Genomic DNA, 8,877 nt, shown 5'->3' on the forward strand with positions numbered 1-8,877 from the left:
TAAATTCTGGTTTATCCAGAATCATATAAAATATTAACCATTTGTATGAAATTTTGTCATAATTGCTGTGTGGAGTTTTTGTGAGGTCACTGTGACCTTGACCTTTGACCACCAGTTGATCGGATCAGTTCATACTTGAGTCCAAGTGAATATCCCATTCACAAGGCCAAAACCATGTTTTGTGAGGTCACTGTGACCTTGACCTTTGACCCTTGACTACCAAAATCTAATCAGTTCATCCTTGAGTTCAAATGAATGTCTGTGCCACATTTGAAGAAATTCCCTCAAGGTCTTAGTGAAATATCGTGTTCACAAGAATGGTACGGACAGATGGACGGACAACCCAAAAACATAATAAAGAGTGAGCAGGAAATGTAACCTGGCAAAATGTACAGGATCAAACAACAGACGTACAAAGAAGAAAGTGGAATATTTAGTTACTAAAATTGCAAAAACAGTTGGTGGAGACCAACCCAGAAATGAAAGGACAAGGAGAAGAGGATGATGCTGAGAATGTTCCATATTATTCTTATGATCAACGGATCAACTGAAAACACCAAAATCAATGAATTCATCCCATTAACAATTATTGCCTGTGTACACAAAGCCTGTTGAAGCATATTCCTATGTATGGAGCTTATTTGTTGTTCAAAAACTGTTCATTGAGCCACACTGTTGCACTGGGTCACATGTTCCTTCATCACCTTGAACACACACTTTTGACTCAATCTCACACACACACACACACACCATCCTGCTGCTGGAAAACACTCACTAGAGCAACAAAATTGGATTAAATGCACTTTTTCCTCCTGTCTAAAGAAAGTTTGCTAAAACCTACAGTGTTTTAGGAAATCACAGAGCCCTACTGAAACATGAAACTATACATTTGTGACCCATTTTAAAATATTACATTTTCTGTAAACTGTTAAATCTTTCTCTCATTCACATTGTTATTTCTACTTTCTCTGTCTTAATCTCTTCCTTCATTTTATTTGTCTCAGTTTTAGTCTCTTTCAGTGTTTTGTAAACAGTATTACTCCACTGTATCCACTTTAAACAATATTGCAGAAAGTCAGACGTTCTGATGATAGGGATAAAAAATATTTTATTTAAATTTCAAAAATTTCTTTTCAATTTTCAGAAAAACTTCATCTTAGCTGAGGTGAAACTCCTGTTTCAGTTTTCAAGACATATTGATCTCTGTTAATGAAGTCACATGAACATATTGTGAATGAGGAACCAGTTAGATGTGTGTGTCCATGTGTTTGTCTGGAAGAATAATGGACCAGCGCCTCCAAGTGGTCAGTTTGACCATGAGCTGTTCATTACAGTGTTTGTGATGATGCATTTTTGCTACTAGAGGGCAGTGTTAGTCCATGTAGATCCACCTACTCTCTCCCTCCCTGTGTGTGTGTGTGTGTGTGTGTGTGTGTGTGTGAGAGAGAGAGAGACACAGTTGTTTCCACTTTCACATTTGAAATTGTTACAAGAATGGTATTGATACAAGAATATTTTATAAAAAATGTGGAAACAAGTGAAAATTTAATTGGGAACTTGAATATAACTTTTTTGATAATAAAAAAAGACATACAGTAAACAATGGATGATACCTTTTCTATTGCTTCACATTCTGCATGATTTTAATGGAAATGTATGATACAGTGGATGAGTCACATTTGAGGGAACTGTGTCTCTATAGGAGTATTTCAATGATTACACTGTGTTTTATCCTTCAAAGAAATCCAGTTACAGCTAAGTGGAGAAGCCCCACTGTAGATGGCAGTGTGGAGCTGAGGATGGGATGTGTGCATGAATGTGTGATCATACAGTTTTACCTGCAGGGAAAGTGTGTTCTCTCTCAGTCTCTCTCTCCTCTCTCTCTCTCTCTCTCTCTCTCTCTCTCTTATGCACATGCATGTACACTCCACCACAAACATCACCCTCACCTTTCTCTTGAACTGCATTAAAATGAAATGGTTACAATTACCAGTCACATTTTGCAGAACATGTCACCCTAGACTTGTTGCCTTATTCAAAAGGTAACTCTCCCACAGTGTCTTTGCGTTGCGACTCAAGTATGATTACAGCTAAGGAAAGATGAAGGTCAAGGTCTATAGTCATGGAGGCAGCTCCCTGAAGCTGATGTTAGATGGATAAATCGCAGAGCCTTACCAGACATGGTACCTGAGGAAAGTTAAGTATTAAATCAAAAGGTTTTCTCTTCTCTACGGTGGCTAATGCAGGACATCTCAGACACACTAGGCAGAGCTTTCCTACAGACGGAGCCTGATTAGTGTCTTCTTATTGTGTTTTCATGCTGGTTTGGTGACAGTGGGATGCCAAAGCAGTGGTCTCCAGCAAGATAGAAAAAGTACTCAAATAATTGCAACCACATTTTCCTGGTAGGCTACATCCCAGCCGCCATGTGACTGACCTTCATAGTTGAATTGTGGTTGAAATAATGTCAGTTGTTGTTTATTTGGAATATAAAATATGTAAAAAACATTGTAAGCGATGACTAAAACCTCAAAATGCCCAATGCCAATGCCTGGCTAGTTAAATGCTAACGCCACAGTTTGCTAAATTAGCCAGTTAACGTAGCGGTCAGGGAACAAAGATGTTTCAACACTGTTGGTCAGTTTTGGTGCTTTAATATCAGCTTATGCTTTTGGAGTAGCAAGTGCACTTTCCATGGAGCCAAAGTGTATGTGTAATGCTGACTGCTAATTTAGCTGCTAATTTGCTTGAGGGATTTTTCAAGGGCTGCAGATTTAGCTGTAACAATAATTGTTTTCAGTTTTCAGCAGCCGAAGTTTATGTGTAACTGTAGCTAGGCCGCCAAGTTACCTTAGCCACTAACATTAATATTTTTTCAGAGCTCTCAAATATGCCATAACAGCCCAGATGAGTTTGCCAGAGACAGTAAGTAGATGGCACACTTAGGGGGCTTGCAACTGGATAACCAGGAGTTTAGAGGGAATTACACATCAAATCATGAATTAAAAGTTAAACTCTGAATAAAACATGTTTCTTTGTTTAATAATACTTTTATTGTTATTATTAAACCGTTTTTGTAGGGAAAAAAAGAATATTGCTGGACTAATATGATCAGATATTAAGCTAGCAGATAAAAACAAGCGGCAAAATGAGGCACAAATTTGTACAGTAGCTAGTGTTGTATTGTTATGTTTTGACATGGACATGCAATCATGACCTTTCCCACTTAGGAGACAGGAAGTGTATACCATTTCATTCATACACACATTGGCGCTGCTTGTAATTCGTCTTTTGTTAGAAAGAGCTAAGGGTAAGCAAAGATACTCTAAGTCAAACAACGGTGTAAGAGGTAATGTAAGTGCTGCTCAAAAGAAAATGAAGGGCTGGTATAGCCTGAAAGCTGAGAGCCCATTTCCCCCCCCAGGTGATAAAGTATTGGTTTTATTGCTAATCCCTGATCCATTTTCGCAGCACTCAGATTACCTCTTTCTAAATCACAAGCACGATGCATTTTAAAATGAAAACCACACACATAATCCAGTAAATTCTGAGGTTTAGCTTCACTCAGCCATTTCTCTGTAAACACATTCAATTGATGAGTTCAGACAGACTCCCAAGGATTCCTGTAAACCACTCTCATTGCAAACAATGTAAAACGCACTCAATCATCCTGGTCTTTTTAAAATTCCAAGCAGTATACACATAGCATTGATTAAAGTGTTTGGTGGAATTGTCCAAGTGTGCTCTGAGACTCAGAATGGTATGCACTCAAATGAACATGATCAATTGCAAGCTGCTTGAGAGCCGGAGCAAAGACCCGTGACACAGAGATTGTCCCTTGGTCAGTTTAGAGCCTGAGGTTCCCCAAGAAAACTTGAGTAAAGCTTTCACCACAGGTGATACAGATATCTTACACAGTGGGATAGCTTCAAGACATTGTGTTGTTGTGCACTTGTAGTTAGGAGAAACTTATTACCAGACACGTTACATGGGAGTGGGCCAACATATAGCCTAACTCACTTCTGGTTTGGCTTACCAGCAACCTATAGTACTGCACCACATGCTTTTTCAGACCATCCGATCATAGGTCGTATTTACACCAAAATGACCAGCGAGCTGATGATGGTGAGCCAAACTCAGGATGTCACAGTGGTATTTTAACAAAACCACAACCTGCGGTGCCACACTCCAATCATCCTCTGCTGACGCATAAAATGGTATCCATTTATGCATGAGCACCCCATCACGTCATTTTCAGCAATTTCTGTAAACACCACTAATGGTTTATAGCTGCGTGATTTGATTACAAAGCCACCCACATTTTGAACGCTGAGCATTCATTAGTTTATGAGATTAGTATTATGGGATTCAAGCTTTATTAGAGAGGGCACACAGCAGAGGGGGGCAGAAGGGAGAGAGAAAACAACAACACAACATGCAGTCAGGATTGACCGAAGTTCACAGCCTTTTCTCCTGGGACTCTGACGTTCACCTTCCTGACCTTCACTAGTGATGTCTCCCTCAGGTTGTATTGAATGACGTTTGCTTATTTGGTTTCACAGTGATCTAAAGTCTGAATCGTTGTTCTACTAAATGTGACTTGAAACTGTTTGTCAGGGGAGACTTTGAGTGGTTGCCAAAGGAGCTGAAATTAAAAAAAAAAAAAAAAAAAAAAAGAGAAATTCCCTGTGATGCATACAATTTTGAAACCTTACTGTGAAAATCAATCCCTCATCCAATCTCTAAGCTTCCACAGTTTCACCACTGTATCTTAATCACTAACTTTTGTATCAATATTACAAAACAGCTCCTACCTATCAAGCCATTTGTATCAATGAGCCCTGAAATGTTTTGAAGTACATTGCAAAAGTAACCAATCCAATTTCCAATGCAGTTTCAGCATATATCAGTATGTCACACAGTGATGCATATTTTTTGAAAGTATTTGAAACAAGCACTGCACAGTGAACCAAAATATATTATCTTGTTTTAAAGTAGGTCTTGGGCTTAATAAGACCCATTATATTCAGGCAGGTGTTTGTTTCTAGATGATCAAGCAGCATTTTTTAGCACCAAGGTGGTGCAGAGGGAAAAGTACCCAGCACCACATGGAGTATCATTTCAAGTCTGTGAGAACTTTCAAAGTCTATCAAATGTATCACCTAATTGCCATTGAATTTTGTACAGATATTCATGGTCCCCAGAGGATGAACCCAAATGACTTGTCATCACCCGACTTTATGTCGGTTGACATTTGTGGTTCTTGGTGAAATATCGTAAAGGATGGATTGCTGTGAAATTTGTGACAGATATTCAAGATCCCTGGAGAATAAATTCAAGCCACTTTGATTATCCTCTGACTTTTTCAGTATGAAGTATGAATACTAACTTTGAAAAAAACGTCGTTAACGACAACGTTAGCATGCCGTGGCTAAGTAGGCTACAGACTTACAGAGCAGTTACCATGAGTGTACAGTCTTAGTTTATGACACATTGTCTATCGATAATATTTCTCTCTGATGCCTTCCTCTTATTCATCCATTCATCCATCCATCCATCCATCCATCCATTCATCCATCCATCCACCCCTTGTTGATCAGTATTCATACAGTGTAGTGAAGTCTCCTCACTAGAAGCAGAGATTTGCTAGAGGTGACATCTGAAAAGGTCCTGGGAGACTGGAATCAACAATTGGGATATGGGATAGAGGGAAAGAGTGAGAGATGGAAGGAGGCATAAAATGAGGGAGGTACAAATAGAAAGAGTGGGAAAGGGGAGGGGAGAAAAAAAGGTGAGGGAATGGACAGAAAAAGAGGAAGGGTGAAAGACCACAAAGATGAAACAGGTCAGAGAGGCTTTAACTGCATGCAACATTTACAAAGCAGGTAGAGAAAATAAGACAGACCACAGATTCTACAAGAAACACCCAGACACTCAGAGAAAATAAATAAAGGTTGACATTGTTGAAGAGGATGATCATGGTCAGTTGTTTTGTTACCTGAGGCTCCACAAGGATGATCTGGAGACCAAGAACACTATGTCATTTCTTAACACTGCAGGGCCATTTGATAGAAAACCATTAAGTTCTCAGAGGTCATGGCTGGCAAGGCCTTAACATCAATACAGAGTAAAAAAAAAAAAAGCAGGATAGATAAATAAAACAGAGAGAGAGAGAGAGAGAGAGAGAGAGAGAGATTCAGTCATATGACCTGTTAGCAGGAGCAGCACTCTCTGTCCACCAATCTCTCCTATCCATTTATTGCTGGTCAGTATTGTTGTAGTGTTGGACAGGTGACCAGTGTGCCCCACCATTACTCCCTCTGTTATAAACAAGAGGATCTGGATGAAGAAAATGACCATGGGAGGAGAAGCAAAAAGATGTGGTAAGAGAGAGGGTAACACTAGAGGGGAAGTTTAGGCAAGTTTATTTCAACAGTAAAGGCTTTTTGACCAATGGTCTTCATTTCATATCATCAGACAATTTACTGCCTTTACAGTTGGACATTAATTCTAGTCTCTGAATCATGCATCTTTTTTTTTTTTGCCTTTGCGTATAGCGTTTGAATTTTCTTTGTTTATGAAAAATGTAATAAGATACAGTACAAACAGTACTTTTACAATGCACAAAGAAACAAGATACTTTTAAAGACAAATAAAACATGTCACAATACATTTTAAAATGAATTCAATAGATGAAAGAATAAAGGCTGGGTTGTGTTTCTCAATTCTTATTCCATTACATTCTGTATGTCATATGTCCAATATGTTTTTTTTCCAGGAAAAAAACAAATAACAAGATATTTCTCTGAACAAGATCTGTACTTAAGAGCTGTCGCCATGATCTCTCGCAGAGCATCAGGAGAGCAGAAGTGCTGACTGACAGAGAGGTCAGAGGCTTTTAAAGCCCTGTGATCTCAGCAAATGTCATCTGGATTCTATGAAATACATGTCATCCCTTTTGAGAACAGAGCCCTGTCTGCTGATCAGGAGGAGGAGGACAATATGACTGTTTTATAAGACTCTTTCTAGGAATTCTTATCATTTGTTCACACATTTTCCAGAATACCATTTCTGATGAAGTGGAGGCACTCGACCGGGAAGAGCTTCCTAATGCCGCTGTCCATGGTGCTGAAGCCCCTTGAGAACTTCAACATGTTTTGGGGGAAATATAATGACTTCACTGAATTATATTCCTCACACACACATGCAACCTTTTAAAGTTTACTCAGGTGGTTATTCCCTTTCATATCATTTAGTTATCTAGTCTGAAGACTCAATAAAGAGCACTCAATAACCATACCCTTCCTGTTGAGTGTATCCATAGTCGACATGTTCATCATGAAGCTGAATAATGTTGGCGTTTTCATATTTACCTTACAGCTGGACATGTACCACAACAGCATGATGAAGAAAGGTCCAGAATTATGTTTGGAAGGAGTTCCAATAAATAAATATAAGAAGCCATCACTCTGGACTTTAATTTCAACACCAGATAAATCATTTTCTTTTCTTCTTGAGTTTAAAGGAATAGTGGAATATTTTGGAAAATATACACTTATTTAGTACTAATTACATCTTATTTAAATGAGAAGACTGATACTGTTGTCATATTTGTCTGTTAAATATGAAGCTACGGCAAGCAGCTGGTTAGCTTAATTTAGCAAAAAGACAAGTGTAACAAGACTAGCCCAAAACCTAGGTTTTATACCTAGTCCTATTTGAAAAAAAGTCTCTAAATCTAGTGACAAATGCGTTAAGTTGGCAGGCTGTAAACGCCCCCTAATAGAACCTGTTTGCACCAATTCATTTTGAAAGCGCAAAAACAAGTGGGGAATGTCCAACTCAGACATGTGGTGCTTGGCTGACTAATGGTGAAATTATGATCACTCACTCACTCTCTCAGTCAATCAGGCTATCAGAGACATTCACGATTATAGGGCTGGCCCCGCTGTCGCACTCCAGCCAAAAGATTTACCCACTAAAAGTCAAGGATGATGTTGAAGATGAGTAGGAGGAAGAGGCAATCTCTCTCCTTCTGTTCATCTTGATGATAAATCAGCACACATTAACGCAGGCATAGAGAGAGGACCTTGACTTTAATGCAATGTAACCATTGACAAAAGCATGACAACATGGCTCTTTGTTTCCTCAAACCACTCATACTCTGATCTTGTAGGAGGACAAGTGTACTATCAAGTTTCTATTACTTCTCCTAACCATCATTTACTTTTTCTTTGTCTTTTTTCTTTGTGGCTGTACGGGGAGGCAGAAAATCAATACAGGAGACTGATGGAAAAAGATAGAGCCAAAGCACTGGACAAATAATTACTTTGTACAAAGCAGAGGAGGATGAAAAGCTGAGTGGAGAGGAGATGAACGATTTGTCCTGATCTTCACTTAATAATTGGTCATTTTTTTCCCTTGAATATTCTTTTGTTTATTGTACCAGCTTGGAAGTTAATGAAAAGGTGTCCTGAAAAACAAAGCTCGTTTTGCAAGCTAGGCTTACTTGCTTTTGTGCCGAGAATGAGATGAGAAGATTGAGACCATTCACATGTCTGTATGCTAAATATGAAGGTACCGTCTTATGCTAAGCTACCGACTTAGCTTAGTATAAAGAAGGGAAAGCCTGGGTCTGTCTGCAACACATCTGATGGTCACCAATGAATGCATTGCATCCTCTTTGTTTAAATTATACAAAAACTAAAGTGCGAGAAAAAACAATTTATCATTTTGCATGAGCTTTGGAAGTCAGCTTTTATAGTGTTGAATTAATAGTGTTGAATTAAAAAGCTAATAATCATATTTCTTATAAAATTTTGAACTACACTTGAGACTTTGAATTCATGATTAAATGTGTATCACACAATCCTGTGG

This window comes from Seriola lalandi, unplaced genomic scaffold, assembly GCF_002814215.2.
Source record: "Seriola lalandi dorsalis isolate HSWRI2012SDOR001 ecotype SW California unplaced genomic scaffold, Sedor1 jcf7180002054927, whole genome shotgun sequence".
In the NCBI taxonomy this organism is placed as follows: domain Eukaryota; kingdom Metazoa; phylum Chordata; class Actinopteri; order Carangiformes; family Carangidae; genus Seriola; species Seriola lalandi.